Source organism: Microcebus murinus, chromosome 19 (genome assembly GCF_040939455.1).
Source record: "Microcebus murinus isolate Inina chromosome 19, M.murinus_Inina_mat1.0, whole genome shotgun sequence".
Taxonomy (NCBI): Eukaryota; Metazoa; Chordata; class Mammalia; order Primates; family Cheirogaleidae; genus Microcebus; species Microcebus murinus.
In genome coordinates, this window is record NC_134122.1 from 15,878,489 (window position 1) to 15,897,502 (window position 19,014).

The 19,014-nt window shown below is 36.0% G+C and overlaps 1 long non-coding RNA gene across 1 annotated transcript; it reads left to right on the forward strand.

Moving 5' to 3' along the window:
- The first annotated feature begins 4,716 nt into the window (after nucleotides 1–4,716).
- Nucleotides 4,717–9,284, forward strand: LOC142862390 (uncharacterized). Its single transcript, XR_012913437.1, has 3 exons — nucleotides 4,717–4,884; nucleotides 6,274–6,445; nucleotides 7,530–9,284. It is a non-coding gene; the product is annotated as an uncharacterized LOC142862390 (long non-coding RNA).
- The last annotated feature ends 9,730 nt before the right edge of the window (nucleotides 9,285–19,014 follow it).

The window sequence follows — 19,014 nt, forward strand, 5'->3', positions numbered from 1 at the left end:
GGAGTTTGAGGTTGCAGTGAGCTATGATGATGATACTGCACTGTAGCCAGGGTGAGAGAGCAAGATCCTATCTCAAAAAAAAAAAAAATCTGCTTCAAAAATAAGTAGCTAGATACAAAGGGGCTTGTCATCATATATCTACTGTATCTGGTTCCATATATTAATACTAAATCATTGTTCATTAAGAAAGTTATTGACCTAGCACTCTGGGAAGCTGAGGCGGGCGGATCGCTCAAGGTCAGGAATTCAAGACCAACCTGAGCAAGAGTGAGATCCTGTCTCTACTAAAAATAAAAGAAATTAATTGTCCAACCAAAAATATATAGAAAAAATTAGCCAGGCATTGTGGTGCATGCCTGTAGTCCCAGCTACTTGGAAGGCTGAGGCAGAAGGATCGTTTCAGCCCAGGAGTTTGAGGTTGCTGTGAGCTAGGCTCATGCCACGGCACTCTAGCCCAGGCAACAGAATGAGACTCTCTCTCTCTCTCTCTCTCTCAAAAAAAAAGAAAGTTATTGAAATTATAGAGGAAGTTTTTATTTATTCAATATCTTGGTTCTTGAAGCAGCATTTGGAAACTTTAGGCGTTAGCCTCCTTAGCATCATAATCAAATGTCTTGTCACATACCATGTCTTCTTCCTTGGAGACCTAGGTAACATGAGCCATGAAGAGCCAAACTGATCTTAACAAGAGTATTAAAAAGTACAAAACTTCTTTATATGATCATCTAAATGGTTTCTCTCAGGTGCTGGATATCACATAGTCATGAAGAGGGAACCACATTGTGACATTGAAGAAATCTCTGCAATAATTCATTCTCATGTTCCAGATGCCACTTTGGAGAATGATATTGGAGCTGAATTATCATATATCCTACCCAAAGAGTATACACAAAGGTATGAATTCGAGAGCTCTAAATGGATGATTTTTAGGTGACCAGAAATCATTTTTAGTTTTCTAGATTTAGCAAGCTTAGCGAATAGTGTTTTTCTAACAACCCACATATTCAATTATAGTTGTCATTTACCAACTAGAATTGGGAAGCTCCCAGGTGAAGATTTCTATTACTGAACAGAGAATTATCTCAGTAAGTTTATTCAAGGCTTATTTGATATTTTTCTTTTCTGTTTATTTGTTTCTCTTTGAGGGAAGAAATTTGCAACCTGGTGGCTATAGCTTCCTATTGTTAATAAAGGATACTTAATGATAAGATGTTCACAGTATACAAATTTTATGCATGGTGGGTAGGATCCAGGGAAATATGAAAATGATGAAAGTAACATGTAGTTTGAATGACAGCTCCTGGTGCAGAAGTGACAATGACACAGAGAAAAAAGTGAATTCAACAGTTAGCCAAATTAGTGATAGAGGAGAGATACGGGGATAATTCTGCTGGGAATTCTCATGCCAGCTAAGATTAATGGAAACTAAAAGTACTCATCACTGGCCTTTAGGGAGTGTGTTATTGTTGCCACTCAACCAAGTTCGTTTGCCCACTGCCCAAGAGGAAGCTAATATGCTGAGACAGCTGGGTTTATGGCAGAGAAGGAGTTTATTCCACATAGCGCCAAGCAGGGAAATGGGAGAAAATTCTCACATCCGCCTTTCCGAGAATTTGGGAGACAGGGTTTTTAAAGAGAGTTTGACATAGGCAGTTGAGCCTGCTAATTGGCTGTGTTCAGGGCAGAACCATAGGGTTGTATAAAGTGTCTTCTTTGCTGACTAGATTCTTGGGTGGAAGTCACAAGATAAATTGAGTCTGTTCTTTGGTGTGAGCCACTGTTCTGGGTAGGTCAGCCATTCCACTGGAATGCAAGACCTGGAAGATGTCTCAGAAAGTACCCCTAGGTTTCAAAAAGGTGATGTTATCTATGGAAAAAGTTGAGAATCTTTATGACCACCACCTATGTGGCTCCAGAGTAGCAATTATACAGAAGCAAATGGGGCCAGTGGCTAATTATGATCATTTTTAGCCAGGCCTGTGCCTTATTTTTAGTTAGTCCCTTACCATAGTTCTTGCCTATACCCCTTTATCAATTTGTAAAGGTGGTTTCACCACCTCTCTAGATATCTCATAGATGTAAGGTGGCTGCCATACCCAAGAAGAGAGGAAAAATTTGTGATCTTGCTCTGCATTTCCATCTCATGTAGAGCTCCTGAGTAGAATGAAGGAAATAACATACAAGCAGCCAGGCCACCAAGATTCTAATAAGTGTTGTATCACAGAGGAATATAAAGAAGAATGGCTTCATGAGAGTTATATTCATTCAGAGTAAATCTGAACCTTTTTGAAGAGGAAGAAGAGCACGGAACAGTATTCAGACAGCTGGGGTGAAGCATGATCCTAGTCATGAAGTAAAGTAAAAGAACATGATGTTAAGGAGTGAGAGGAATGACAGAAGCTACAACTGGAAGTTCATGAGGCACATTCAGCAGTTAGAAGACATGCTTCATTGGGTACTTTAGCATAGTTTAATAATTATAAATCTGAAAGTGCAGAGTGTCACTGAAAGAAACATATAGACAACTAATCACAGCATCTGCCAATCTCTTATCATCTGTGTACAAATGACATTATCAGTAGAGACCAGGAATAATGAATATATCATTAAGTCTAAAGTGGGAAATGCAAGGATTTGAAAGGAAGTAATATTTTCATCATGTCTTCCTACTTATATTTGGAACGTGGAAGAGAGGAAGAGGACAAAGCTCTGAGACATGAATAACTAGTCACACAGATTAATGTCAGAACTCTAGATGTGGTTTATGGGCCCTGTTCAATGGATCCAGCACGGTGTAAAATGCAAATCATAAAGTTGGGAAAAATATGTTTGTTAAGAGTGAAGTTTTCTTTAACAGGATAATTTTAAAGTAACTGTTGAGAGAGAAAAACACCCGAGGTTGTAATAAAATGCCCACAACCCATTTAATTCATAGAATAGTCCATAATAGTATGAAAAGAATAAAATGACAAGAATTACTTGGTTATATCCAAGACTTTGATAGCCAAAATTAATTCTTCATTTGCTATGTGCCAGACACAACTCTAATTGCTTTACATGTGTGTATTTATATGAGAAAAACAATGAGGAAAAGACTTAATACTTATAACTTCATAACCCATATTTTAATCCATAGAATGTATCTAGCAAAAGTAAACTTGAGACTTTTTTTTATTTCAGCATATTATGGGGGTACAAATGTTTAGGTTACGTGCATTGCCTTTCCTCCCCTTCACCCACCCCACTCCCCCGGAGTCAGAGCTTCAAGCGTGTCCATCCCCCAGATGGTGTGCATCGCGCTCATTCTGTATGTATATACTTATCCCCTCCTCCCCCCTCCCGTCTGCCCAACACCCGATAGATAAATGTTATTCCTGTATGTCTACTTAGGTGTTGATCAGTGAAACCAATTTGCTGGTGAGTACATGTGGTGCTTATTTTTTCATTCTTGGGATACTTTTAAACAAGGTTGTAAGCTGGTTCTCCATTTTTGTTATTGCTTCCTGTAATTTGAGAGCTGTTTTATATTTAGTGGAGGAACTGTATGTGAATAAAGTAACTCTTATCAAGCAGCTATAGTCGCTAACATATATATTAATAGAAAATAAAATGATTTTATGAGGAGAACAAAAGAATTTATACTTTGGTATAGTTATGATCAAGTTATAGTGGCAGGTATTTTTGGTAAGATAAATCCCTCCTTTCTATCTGCTTCATGATAAGCATTATAGCGAAGAACAATCTACTAAACATTTTTCTCAGTGATAACCAGAAATCTTTATGGAACAAAACAATATTGAAAATTTATCTAACAAACAAAAACCCAGTTCAGAAATGGGCAAAGGACTTGAGTAGATACATCCTCAAAGAAGATATACGAATGGCTAATAAGCATACAAAAAGATTCTCAACATCACCACTCATTAGGAAAATGCAAATCAAAAGCCAAAAAAATAGCAAATGTTAATGAAGATATGGAAAAATTGGAACCCTTGTGCCTTGCAGGTCAGAATATGTTCCTGCTATGGAAAACAGTATGGAGGTTTCTCAAAAAGTTCATAGAATTATATGATCCAGCAATTCCACTTCTAGGTGAATACTCAAAAGAATAGAAAGCAAAGACTCAAACAGATATATCTGTACACTAATGTTGATAGCAGCATTACTCACAATAGCAAAAATGTGGAAACAACCCAGATGTCCATTGATGGTTGAATGGATAAACAACATGTCGTATATCCATACAATGAGTATCATTCAGCCTTTAAAAGGAATGAAATTCTGATGTGTGCTACAACATGGATGAATAAAAAATTACGCAAAAAAAACTAGACACAACAGGATAAATATTGTATCTACATATATAGAATACGTACATTCACAGAGACAGAAAGTAGAAGTGATGTTGCGCAAGGAGAGAGAAATCAGAAAATTTTTAATGGGTACAGAGTTTCAGTTTGGGATGGTGAAAAAGTTCTAGGAATGGTTAGTGGTGTTGGTTGTACAACGTTGTGAATTGCTTAATCCTCGAATTGTATACTTGAAATAATTTTAAATGGTACATTTAGTTAGGTACATTTTACCACAATAAAAACATTTTTTAAAGAAAACAATAGGAAAGAATAGAATTTTAAATAAAATTAATAGTAAATTGAATAAAAAAGGAAGCACTCATATTTTTTTTAAAAGTTCATTTACTGGAAAATAAAATGAACTTAAAAACCCCCCAAAATTTATCTAGACTGATGGTAGTTCTTTCTTTTCCTTGTCCTCCTCTCCTTCCAGATTTGAAGCTCTGTTTAATGATCTGGAAAAGAAACAGAAAGAGCTTGGCATCACCAACTTTGGTGTTTCAAACACTACCATGGAAGAAGTCTTCCTTAAGTGAGTAATTATGACCTTAGAACAAAAAATTTCCACTCCTAAAATCCAACATCAAGTTGAGAGCAAACCCCACCCTATTTGCAGTTAGAATAATCACAATGCTATTGAATTTTCACATACATTACTATTTTATGTCAATATATTTCCATATATTCAGAGAATGAGAAATGTAAGATTTCCAGCTTAGGCGTTGATGCAAAAGCTTGGGTCTTATTTTTGTAGATGGTTTAGAGTTAGCCAAGGGGAAAAAAAAGAATTAACATCTATATCATCATAGGAAAAGTTCTATTCTAACTTGAAGTTCATACTAGGAATGACTTTAAAATTTTGACCCAACCACATTTCTGTTTAATTTGTACATAGTTTGTTTCTTGCATTGTGAAAAAGTTCAAAATAATATTACCCAGGAAGTTCAGGCTGTCATTCATCTAGGTTAGTTGGTTAGCTGTCAAAAGGATTCACAAAATGTCCTTTTTCTGGTAAGGTTGTGTGTGTGTGTGTGTGTGTGTGTGTGTGTGTGTGTGTGTGTGTGTGTGTGTGTGTGTGTGTTCAGAATATTGTGAGGGTACAAACATTTTGGTTACATTTTATATCATTGCCTATCCCTAACTGGGGTTAGAGGTATGCCTTTCCCCCAAACAATGCACACCATGTCCTGTAGTTGTGAATTTACCCCCTCAGCCCCCTGTCCCTGAAGAATATTACTACCATGTGAGCACCGTTGTATTAGTCAGTGACTACCAATTTGATAGCAAGTACAAGTGGAGCCTATTCTTCCAATCTTGTGTTACCTCACTTCGGATAATGAGCTCAAGCTACTTCTACTGGTGTAATCTTTCCTGTCTTTCAATATAGTGTGGTAACTTTTTTCTTTTATTATGTTACTTATTGTTTTCCTCCTTAGAATATAATTACTTTTGTATATCTTCTTATTCTTCTGAATTATCCATATCCAAAGACTCAGCTTCAGACTTTGGCAATAGTGGGAAATGTAAGGATTTAAAAAAACAAAACTTACTCTTCGGTGTCCCCATCATTCATAAAATAGAGAACATTTTAACTGCCAAAGTAAAGATAATATCTTTGATTAAATATGAGTCATTTAATTTGAGTAAGTTCATCTTTCTTCTACATGATGTATTGTAATTGACTTTTTTTTTTTGTATTGCTTTAGAATGGTAGAAACTTTATCATCAATTGGCAGCAGTCCTCTGGTTTATTGGAAACCACTGTTCTGCTGACTGTATACAGTGTTTCTGCCAATCAGTAAGAAAAACCAAGGAGTCTTCCAAATTTGGAACCTTGTTGGACAGTCCTCAAATAAAATAGATTGAGGCTATTGTTAAAATGAAGTGCTTTGTGCTTTTTTGTGCATGTGTGTGTATGTAGGGTCTATATACTGGCACATTTCCAAAGAAATACTCAGCGCATCCAGTCCCTTTCCTTGAAGAGCCGAAACATAAGACGAGACAAGAATCAGAAGATGAACATACCTATAAATTATGAGAGACCATTTTCTTCCAGCTTGAATGACCTTGCTACTATTAAATTCAATAGTGGGGTGAGCATATTCATTAAGAATGTAAACCTAATATGTTTCATTTGAGTATAAGATGTTCATATTTTTAATATCTGAACATAAAAGATGTTTGGAGTTTAGCTTTAGAACATCCACCAATATATGGATCATTCTGTACTACAGTCTCACTAATTTTCTGGTGTAGGAGAAATGGCTTCTAGATAAAGATCACAGCTGCTACTCTCACCATTGTTAATTCTCAGAATCACTTGGAAAAGTTCTCATTATAAACGTTCCCTTTGTTCAGTTCTGACAAGACCCCAAGAGTTATGACTGTTGTATTCAGGTCAAAATTAAGGAAAATGAACCAGAGTGTATGTACTAAAACCAAGCAAAAGATAATAGTTTTATGGAAGTGTTTCCCTTATAAAGTGGATAAAATAGAAAGATTATGATTTAATGTTAAATGGAAGAGATAGATATAATTTTTATTTTCTTATCAGAAATACTGCAGTACATTAATAAAGAAAATAATTTTGTTAAGATTTTCAGTGTAGGCCGGGCACGGTGGCTCACACCTGTAATCCTAGCTCTCTGGGAGGCCAAGGCGGGCGGATTGCTCGAGGTCAGGAGTTTGAAACCAGCCTGAGCAAGAGCGAGACCCCTTTCTACTATAAATAGAAAGAAATTAATTGGCCAACTAATATATATAGAAAACATTAGCCGGGCATGGTGGCGCATGCCTGTAGTCCCAGCTACTTGGGAGGCTGAGGCAGAAGGATTGCTTGAGCCCAGGAGTTTGAGGTTGCTGTGAGCTAGGCTGACGCCACGGCACTCACTCTAGCCTAGGCAACAAAGCGAGACTCTGTCTCAAAAAAAAAAAAAAAAGAAAAGAAAAGATTTTCAGTGTAGTTAGATCAGAAGCCAGGTTGGTCCTTTCATTTAACACCTTGCACAAATAAATGATCTTGTTGTTTTCTTGGGTTCAATTCAAAGCATACATTTGTATTATATGTATATATCTCCTGCCATAATATTTTGAAGCATTTATAGTAATAGATGTCAACATGAATGTCTTACTTGAATCACTATACAATGTAATGCTATGTTTTTCTCTTCTTTTTAGTTTCCACTTTACTTCCAGCAGTTTTGGTCCATGTTTATAAAAAGGGCACTATTTACTTGGCGCAGTTGGAAGTTGATGTTGCTACAAATAATAGTAATTTTGGTTGTTACTACATATCTTTTAAAAACTCAGCACATAACATCTGGTTATGACCCTGGCCGGGAAATGGATTTGAGTCAATATGGTCAAACCATTGTGCCTTACTCAGTTTCAGGGAATTCAAGTTTGGCTCTGGATCTCATAAAGAACCTTGAGATTTTTTTAAAACCTAAGAACCAAAAACTACAGGAAGTGCAAGGTAAGACCCATAGGAAAAAATGAGGCTGTGGTGTATGAAGACCTGTTGGTGTCACTTGCAAACCAGGGACTTAACTGTGGTCTTGAGCTGCCCATTTCTTTGTTTTCCTACTAATTACCAGTATCATAAAGGTAGCTGAATCAGAGGTTTAAAAATGTATACTTCAAGATAACTGGCTGCAAAAGGTAATAAATAATGGGGACATTTTGGCTGTAGGTGGTCTTTCAGATAATTGCATCGCCTTTCAGAGGATGGATAAGGAGCCAAAATACTATTAGGTTATTAAGTATGAAATCTTCAGTTTCCTTAAGTACTAAATTTGACACTTGATATCTCTGACATTCCATTGACTTTGACACTTGTTTTATTTTTATTGTGAGGGTACATCCTCATTCTTTCAGATGCATTGTTTGGCTTGTGATTATCTTTAAAAAAATTTTTAGAGCAATTTTTGTGATACCATGGGTAAGTCAGTGATTGTATTATTTTCTAATATGAGTTCTGTTGTGGAACCGATGCTGAGCCAACAGCTTGAAATATCAGTGAAGTGTTTGAGAAGGATGTGGCTGATGAATGCATAGTTCATTAGTGGTTTGAGAAGTTCCATTCTAGAGATTTTAATCTTGAAAATGAGCCACATGGGTGACCTGAGACAAAGATGAATAATAATGAGCTGAAAGCTGTAGTGGTAGCAAATCCATCTCAACCTACATATGAATTAGCAAGGTTTGGTGTTACTGTTCCAACAATGTTGGACCATTTGAAACAAATCAGCAAGGTAAAGAAGCTGAAGAGATGGGTTCTGCATGAAATAAATGAGCGTCAGCAGAGAAATTGTCTTGAAGGTTGTCTTTCTTTGTTGTCATGACATAAAGGCAAACTATTCTTACACTGTATTGTTACTTGTGCTGAAAATGGATTCTTTTTGACAATTGCAAGCATTCAGCACAATGGTTGGATAAAGATGAAGTACCAAAACACAATCCAAAACCAAATATTCATCAAAAAAGCTAATGATGTCTGTTTGGTGGTCCAGCACTGGTATTATCCACTACAGCTTCATGAAACCTGGTTAATCAATTACAGTGGATGTGTACTGCAACCAGTTGTATGCAATGATGAGGATGCTTGCTATTAAACAGCCAAGATTGGTCAATAGCAACAGGCCAATCCTCTTGCAAGACAGTGCTCAACTACATGTCACACAAATCATGCTGCTCAAACTACAGAGGCTGGACTTGGAAACTCTGTCATCCACCGTATTCATCAGACCTTGCAGCAACTGACTACCACTTATTCCAGGCTTTGGACCACTTCTTGCAAGGAAAAATATTCACTTCTCAACAAGCTGTGTAAAATGTCTTTTTTGATTTCATTGCCACTCACTCCACTCTCCAGGCTTCTTCACTGTTGGCATAAACAGGCTATTGTTAAAATGGCAAAACTGTGTCCATAGTTTAGGCACATACTTTGATTAATTGTACTGCTTCTTGCTTAAGATATAATAAACTAAATGTTTGATTCTAAATTGAACATTTCATATTTAGCAACTTAATATATTGTTATAAAACTTGTCATAGAATTTTTATTCTGACCAGAATACAAATGTATTTCTTTATGCTTTCACAGAAGGGAATATTGATTCCAAGCCCTGCAAGCTGTTTTTTATTATATTGGCCATTCTAAAAATAGGTGATTGAAAACTTAACAGAGTGACTCTTCAAAACTAATTTTTTGAAAGTAGTATAAATAAGCACTTAATTTGTTTAACATTTTCCTTTAGTAAGAACCATACTGAATATGTTGTCTGCATTATCTTCTCTGCATTAATGCTAAAAACAACCCTTTTGGTACCTTACTATGTATCTATTGCTGTGTAACAAATTACACCCAAAACCTAGTGGATGGAGGATTTGAACTTTTGGTAAGGTAGAATTAACCCACTCTCCCATAAAAATCAACAAAAATACTTGCCAAACAATTTTTTTAAATCAAGCATTTTATAACGCTGGAGATTGACCAAAAGAACTGAACAAACTAAAAAACGCCTATTCAAGAACAACTATTGAATCTCTCTCTCATAATAGGGCCTGTGGCATTTAACTTGGGGTAATTCTTGTCATCCTCTCTTCTCAGCTCAGTGGTATGGTTACTATGAAAAGCCAAGCAGTTAACAGAAAGGACTAACTTCTTTGGAGCTTAAAGCCCCATACTTAGAGCACTATCAACTAGTAGCTACCTGAAAAACTCCATTCCTAAGACATTATAGCTATTGAATTTGAATCATAGCTCAGCTCAGCTCTCTCAAAAAGGCCCTATTGCTAGGGCATTACAAAAAAACAATTACAGTCTTCCGGTAAAATCACCACAGCTGGCTAAAGCTATGACATCGGTTGGGCCAAACGAGAGCCTGGCAACAAATTAAAAAGGACTACCTGAAGAGCTAGATTACCACAGTGAAGTTTGAAAAATTCTGATATTACTTGGGATCTAGAAGGCTCAGAATGGTAATGGGCATGACCACAAATGACCTAAGGAAGATTGCAGTCACTTACCTCTGGTTGATGTTGAGGACTGTACAAGCAGAAAGTGAAAGTTGAAGCTGACTTCTATATTACCCAAAGTTTGAAGGTGTGCCTTCATACACAGATCCATGTGGCAAAGGATGGAAGGCTTACTACCTTGAAGCATTTAAAGGAAATCATTTTATTGATTACCAAAATATACTAACCTATGACTGAGCTCTCAGAGCCAGGCACAAAACTAAAAGCTATAATTTTTTATTAAGTCTATGAGACAAATCAGTGGCTGCACACTGTAGAAAGAATCTACAGAATCAGTCCACATAAATTACTAAACAAATGAGCAGCAACAATAAAAAGAAAGAACAGTAATAACAAACTTGGAGGGCAGAGGGGTTCGGATACCAGAGTTGTTAAAATAGTTATCATAAATGTCCAGTTTTGAACAAAGAGAAATTAAGGAGTTATGAGTTGAATTGTATTTACCCCTACCCCAAATTCATATGTTTAAGTCTTAACTCTCAGTATCTCAGAATGTGACTACATTTGGAGACAGAGTCTTTAGAAAGATAATTAAGTGAAAAATGAGATTGTTAGGGTAGACCCTAATCTCATATGACTGATGTTCTTATAAGAAGAGGAAATTAGGACATCGTTATACATACAGACAGGGAATACCATAAGAATACACGAGGAGAAGACAGCCATCTAAAAGCTCAGGAGAGAGGCCTCAGAAGAAACCAAGCCTGCTGACACCTTGATCTCAGACTCTAGCTTCCAGAACTGTGAGAAAATAAATTTCTGTTGCTTAAGCCACCCACTCTGTGGTGCTTTCTTATGACAGCCCTAACAAGCTAACATGGAAATAAATAGAACTGTATGACCCATATGTGAGGTCAGCAGAAAAATGTCCTTGAGGAGGGAGGGAAGATGTTTAATTTAGTAGACAAAGATTTTTAAATCAGCTATTAAAAATAGTTTCAAAGTACTAAAGGAGAAATGTTTAAAGAATTAAAGGAAAGTATAATACTTTTGTCTCACCAAGAAGATATTACTTATTAATAAAAGACTAGAAACATTTTTTTAAAAACCAAGTAGAGATTCTATATTTGAAAAGTATAAAAAAAGAAAAGTATAACTGAAATTGGAAGTTCACCAGAAGGCCTCAACAATAGTTTTGAACTTGCAGAAGAATGAATTAGTTACATTTAAGATAGATTATCCTGCATGTGGAACAGAAAAGAGAAAAGCAGGGGGTGGGGGTGGGGGGGAATCAAAGAGATTTTCTGAGATATGTGGGACAACATCAAGCATACCAACATATACATAATGGGAGTACCAGAAAGAGAGGAGAGTGATAAGTGGAAGAAAAATATTTCAAAAAATAATGGCTAAAAACTTACCAAATTTGATGAAAAACATTGATCTCCACACCCAAAAGGCTTAACGAACTCCAAATAGGATAAACTCAAAGATGTTCACACTAGACACACTATAATCAAACTGGCAAAAGTAAAAAAAAGAAGTGAAAATCTTGAAACCACAGGACAAAAATAACTTATCACATACAGGTAATCATTAATAAAATTAATGGCTGACTTTTTACCAGAAACCATGGAGGTGAGAAGACAATGGGATGATGCCAAAAGGGCTGAAAGAAAAAAATTATCAACCAAGAATTTTTTTTTTGAGCTCCTCATCCCTAGACCCCTCCCTACCAAGAATCTTATATCCATCATATTTGTCCTTCAAAAATAAAGAAGAAATATAAGGCATTCCCAGATAAACAAAAACAGACAATTCACCACCAACAGACCTACCTATCTACAACAAAATACTAAAGGGATTTTTTCAGTCTGAAATGAAAGGACACAGGATGGTAACTGATCCATATGAAGAAATTAGAGCACTGTCAAAGATAATTATAGAGGTAAATATAAAAGACAGTAAAGACATATTTTAACTCTTCTCCTAACTGAAAAAGATGACTGCATAAAACAATAATTACAAAATTGTGTTAATTGGCTGATAATGTATAAAAACGTATAATGTGTAATATAATAAAGGATGGGGGAGGGGAGGGGAGCTTTGTTGGAGCAAAGTTTCTGTGTACTATTGGAATCAAGTTGGTATTCATCTTAACTAAATTTTTTTAAGTTAGGATTTATATCGTAAACTCTAGAGCAACCACTGAGAAAATAACTTTAAAAAATAGTCAAAAAAAGGAACGTAATGGTACAGTATAAAATATATATAACACAAAAAGGCAATAGTGAAGAAACAGAAGAGCAGAAAGGAGGTAAGACATAGAAAACAATAGCAAAATGAGAGTTATAAATCCCACTATATCAATAATTACATTAAATATAAGTAGAGGAAGCATTCCAATCAAAAAACAGGTTTTCAGACTGGATTTTTAAAAAAATCACACTATGATAGAATGGACACATTCCCAGGGGAAAGAAAACACAAATTACCAAAAGTCACAGTGGCATGAAAAAGAATAAAATGCTGGCATTGCTTATGTCCAGGAAAAAAAAGAATAAAATACTTAGGAATAAATTTTAAAAAAGTACAAGACTTGTACACTGAAAATCATGAAATACTGATAGGAAAATTAGGCAAATTCTAGATACATGGGAAGACATTCTATATCATGAATTAGAATTATGAATGTTGTTAGGATAGCAATTCTTCCGAAATTGACCAATTAGATTCAGTGCAATCTCTATCAAAATTCCATCAGACATTTTTGCAGAAATTGGTAAGCTGATCCTAAAATTTATATGGAAATGCAAATGACCTAAAATAACCAATATTAATTTTTGAAAAATAAGAACAAATTATGCTTGCTTTAGGCAAGAGAATAGCAATAAATTCTTAATTTGCTGCTTTTTTCACATTGTAGACAATATAGTAAGATTATTATAGGGATTCGTAATGGAATAGAATTCTTGAAGAGAAGGGTAAATATTTGAAAATCCCATTGTAGGAAATAGGAAGGAAAAGTAAGTAAATGGGAAAAAATCTTGATCTTTCCTCTCTAACATAAGTAGCACATAATATATTACATATTGATTCATTGGCCTATTTCTTTATTCTAGGTAATATAACAGATTACATAATGGAAAATAAAAAGTGTCTTGAAGTCTGCATTATTGCACTTTCCATTAAGGTCGAAAAATACAAAACAGTAATTACTATTTTGTTCAATAATGAGGCATACCATTCAGCTGCAACATCCTTGGCGGTGTTAGACAACATTCTTTTTATGTCTCTTTCTGGCCCAAGTGCTTCCATTACAGTCTCCAACAAGCCTCAACCTCAGCCTCTTTATCATTCTAACATAAAGTATGTATGTTTTTCCTTTTACTAGAATTGAGCTTAAATATATCCCCTTGCTATCTGACCATATATGGTTGAAAATAGCTACTGAAATCAGTATTTTCTACTTTTATTTCATCTTCTGTAGACCTGCACGTGGATCACAAGTAGTATTATCTTTGGCATTTGGCATGGCTGTTATGGTCAGTAACTTTTGTCTCCAGACATCAACTGAGAGAATCAGTAAGGCAAAACAAATCCAGTTTCTAAGTGGGGTCTATTTACTTCCTTATTGGCTCTCTGCTTTGTTGTGTGATCTCATCTACTACTTCCTTCTCTGCTGCTTACTAGTGGTAAGTGTTAGCTGAAATTTCATGAAGACTCATTTTCCTTATATTGCCCACAAGAAATTCCTATTCGACTACTTGCATCCTAAAATAAAACTTACCAAGAAATTTGAAACTACTTTGGCTTATTATGCCAGAGGATATATTGTAGAAATATCATTGTGTACATTTTTTTCCTCATTTTTTTTTCATTTGGAGAATATACTTTTCTTTGAAAAGGCTTTCTTGAACTGGCTTCGCATGTATTTGTTCACCATTGTGCCCTGGGCAAAACAAAACAAAAACTACTCTAAAAGTAAAACTACTCTAAAGGCTATTATTTGTCACTTGTCCCTCACTGCTTATATATCTAAGCCACTCCCCACTAATTCCCAATGCTGAACCCTCTAGTAAATTAGACTATCATGTACAATTTTGACTCAAGACCTAAAGGAGACTTCCTGTTACTATTCAATTCCCACTCTCATACCCCACATCCAAGATGGCCAGGTCTGTAAGACAGAACTAGTTTTGAATCAGACACCCAATTGTAGACATTGAGGAGGTGATACAAAGAGTGAGCATAGAAGGATGTACAGTATCTTTTAATGTAATTATTTTGCTCTTAAGTAAACAGTGGCACTTCTTAAAATTTTGTATGCATATTGGGAATGAGGGAGATATAAAAGCTATATGTAGTTAAAGGGGAGTAAAAACATGAGTAGATAAGGTAATTTTCCTTTCTACCTATAATATTTCTATTTATGTCTTCTGGGGACATAAATGTTATGAATAAGACATTGTCTCAGTCCTCAAATAGTTCACTGTTGTGCAATGGACACAGAAATGAAAATCATTATAAACCAGATTGCTAATTGCTACTGTAAAACATGAACTACCCATTTTCTTTTTTTTATGCCAATTTTAAATACAGTTTTATTTAAGACATTGTGTTTTCCACTTACAATACAGTGCTTATAAAGTCCCTCAAAGGGGACCAAAGGCTGGGAGTAGTCAGGGCAGGGATGGTGGTGGTAGTGTGGGGAACATAGTACATCCAGTGTAGTCCCAAGGTTGAAAGGAAAGAGCAGTGCTTCCTTCATCTTGCCAGATGCAAGACTGTGACTTGTGTACTTAGTGCTAGTCTCTTTGGCTCACAGCTCACTAGCCAACCATCATGGCAGGGGAAGACTGCTGTTCTTGGTGAGGGCCACTGTTCACATCTTTTGCTACAAGAACCAGGGCAGTTGATTCAGGCATGGTTCCTGGCTTTACTCTCTCCCCTCTATGTGGTTCAGTATTGGTATCAATCACACAATCCTTGAATCTTTTCATCTCCATGCCAAGGTTTCATTCTTTCTATGTGTTTTTAAACTCGGCTGACACACACAGATATCTTTTCCTGGTTAATGGATAAAAAGCAAGATGTAAATAAGAGCATCCATTATTTATTAATATTTACACCAATATTGCCATTCATGACTCATGAGAAACATTATTTATTACGTGTTTTTTATATGTTATACCATTCAGACACCATAATTATCTGAAATTACTTTAATTATTCATATTTACAAATAAGGAAACAATCTAAGAGAAATAAGTTATTTACTTAAGTTCACCCAGATGGTGCAGTGTCAGAACCCTGATGGGGGTTACTCCAAAGCCCATTTTCATTTACATATTCAAAGCTATTGTGTACAATATACTTCTTTTTTTTTTTCAATTTTTTCTTTTTTTTAGACAGAGTCTCACTCTGTTGCCCAGGCTAGAGGGCCGTGGCATCAGCCTCGCTCATAGCAACCTCAAACTCCTGGGCTCAAGCAATCCTCCTGCCTCAGTCTCCTGCGGGTAACTGGGACTACAGGCACGCGCCACTGTGCCTGGCTAATTTTTTCTATTTTTAGTTGTTTGGCTAATTTCTTTCTATTTATAGTAGAGACAGGGTCTTGGTCTTGCTCAGGCTGGTCTCGAACTCCTGAGCTCAAGCGATCCACCTGCCTCTGCCTCCCAGAGTACTAGGATTACAGGTGTGAGCCACCACACCTGGCCTTACGATATACTTTTGAACTTATTTATTTTCTCATTTTTGCAGTTTTTTCTGTCCAAGAAACTTACTCTAACTTTGATAGCTGCTTCTCCTTTTGGTCTGGTAGCTCCCTCTCACCCAAAATTCCTCTTCATAATTCTGAGACTGGGGTTCTTGGTTTTGCTTATCTGACTTTGCCATCCTCTTTTCATTTTAAATGAGATACTCCCTCACCCTTCTCTGGCTCTGTGAAATGCCACTAAGTGGATTTGTTCTTGTACCTAACAAGAGGAGGCAAGAATCCATTATTTGCCTAGCAACTGGGGTTCATGTTTCTCCCTTTCTCCACCTGTTAAAGCAGGTGATTCACAAAGCAGGTGATTTTACTCACTGCTTGTATGTTAGAAACAAGGACTAAGCTAAGTATGTTGCTGGTGTTGCAGCCAGGTCCAGGTTGATTCTGCCCCTGCACAGTAAATCATCACTGTGACATGGCTTTTGCAAAGAGAAAAGATTGAACCACAAGGACACTGAGCAGTGAAGTGGGAGAATAGCTCACTATGGATTAGGGAAGTGGGGTGTCCAAAGAATAGGGAAAGGTAATTGGCAATGGGAAAAAATGAAGTAACAGGTTTATGCTGCACAAGCGTAGTCAGGGTTCATGGCATTTCACAGGACATATGTACAGAAAATGGTGGCATTAGCATGATCTTAGGGTGGAGCTTTTGGCCTTCTAACATCAAATGGCCATCTCTTGGGTGCTTGTCTGGCTCAGTCAAAGGGATCAGTGGTCTCAACTGAATTAAACTGAATAGGAGCTGGCCCGAGTTCCTGAAAACAACTGAAGGGACCATTATTATGGTGACTTATGAATCTATAAAGGTTTATTATATATATAAAGCATTCAGTGTTGTAGCCTGTAGCTACCATGGCCCTCAGCTTCGTAGAAAAAGAAAACAAAAAGTAAACGACTAAGAGCAAATAAGTCAGGAAGACCTGATCAAATTTAACCCCTCAGTTTTACTGGCCCCAAACCTTGATGAACTACCTGACCCATCACTATTTTAGCTGTCACCCCAGAGATTCTTGGTGGGGGTTTAGTCAAGTACTCTGCCTTCTGTGAGTCCATGCATGAAGACTCAGAAAAATTTAACAAGTAACTTTTTCCAAGAATAGTGTTCTCAGTGATGCTAAGTGGTAAGGCCTTCCTATCATTCAATCTGTGTGACTGTCTTTAGAACCCCTAAAGATGCTATAGAGCCAATTTGAAAAAATCCACCTTCCTGAACATACAGAATTTATTTATATATTCAACAAAGGTTGAGCTCCTGCTAGCTAGTCTGTGTTTTCAGCATTATGGGTATGACATGGGGAGGATAGACAAGGGCTTGTCTCTTGATGAGCTTAAATTCTAGTGAATGTTTAAATTACTGGCTTCATCATGAGGTTGGACAGTTAAGTCAGTATTGCTTCAGAGATACTTTGAAATGTGCTATTCTCATCATCTAGAAAGTCTTGAGGGAGCTAGCTTTCCCTCTTCAAGCCATAATGCATCAGGCACTGCTTGCTTTACCAGTTTCATCTTTCACTATTTCCACTTCATTTGTGAACTTATTTTTAGGGAAGGAGCCAAGTAAGAATTTGGGTTTTTTTCCTAAATAGCTAACCCATTGTTCTAACACCTTTTGTTAATAGCCAGACTTTTCCCACTGATGTGAAGTGCTGCTTTTGTTGTATATCAACTAGCTATATCCATTTAGCATATTTTATATTGTTTATTCTGTTACATTGGTGTATCTATAATGCACCACTTAATATGGTAGTTTTATAATACATTTAATTATTTTTATGGGTTGACATTTCTTAACTTCCTCATTAATTTTCTGCAGAATGTCCTGTTTATCTTGATGTTTTGTTTGTTTACATGTAAACTTTAGAATCAGCCTATCTAATTTCAAAAAAATTCTGTTACTACTTTTATTTAAATTAATTTGGGAAAATTTACATTTTTACCATGTTGAGTCATATGCCCTTTCTAACAAGAGGGTATGTCATTTTGCATATCCAAGTACAGATTTAAATTTTCTTTGAAATTGGTTTTGAGACATTCCAAAATATAAGTCTTGCAACAAAGGTGCTTCTACCCACAATTTCTTTCTGACTGCATTTATTCTTTTAATTTCAGTCGTCTTAGTTGGAGTGAGGAGAACCAACTATAGTTACAACTGTTAGGTTCTTTTACCTATGACTACTGATTCTTTTCATATACTTGCTTTAAATACTATTACTGGAATGTAATCTATTTCCAATAACCTCATAGGATTCTAGTAGGGACTATTCTTAGTTTAACACTTCTTTTCATTTATTGATCATCCTGCTGAATAATTATGTCTTTGCTCAAAAAGGATAACGTTATCTTTGGAGAAACTGTAATTACCAACAAGTATCACGTAGATTTCTGGGAAATTCTTTAATCACTCTAGAGGTTCCCTTCTTACTAGTCTGTCCCACTCTAACTTTGTGCTTCCTGATCTGATTCTCAAATGAAATAAAGAATAATTGAAGACGGAAGGCTCCGTGTTGCTGAGATAACATAAGCTCAAAGGAGAGCCAGGAGCCAGTCTAAATGTGGGGAGTGATGCACCAGCCATAAGGAAAATCTTTGAAGAAATAGTCTACTTCGTAGGTTACTTTTTTTTCCCTAGAGAATTCAGTTGGGCTTAATACAGACAAAATTACTTTGACTTCAATCATGGGAGAAAAATAAAAAATTAAAACTGTTCCAAAGAGAAAAAAATACAAAAACAAAGTATAGTCATTTTGCTCACAAATGTCCTCTGTTGAGGCAGAAGTAGTTCACTTCAGGTTCATAAGCTAAGGCTTTTTTTTTTATATGGGTATAATAATTTAAGTTACAAATAGTCCTATGCTATAATTAATGCAGTGCTTGCTGTTTTCTAAGTGTTCTGGCTTGACCTCTTATTGC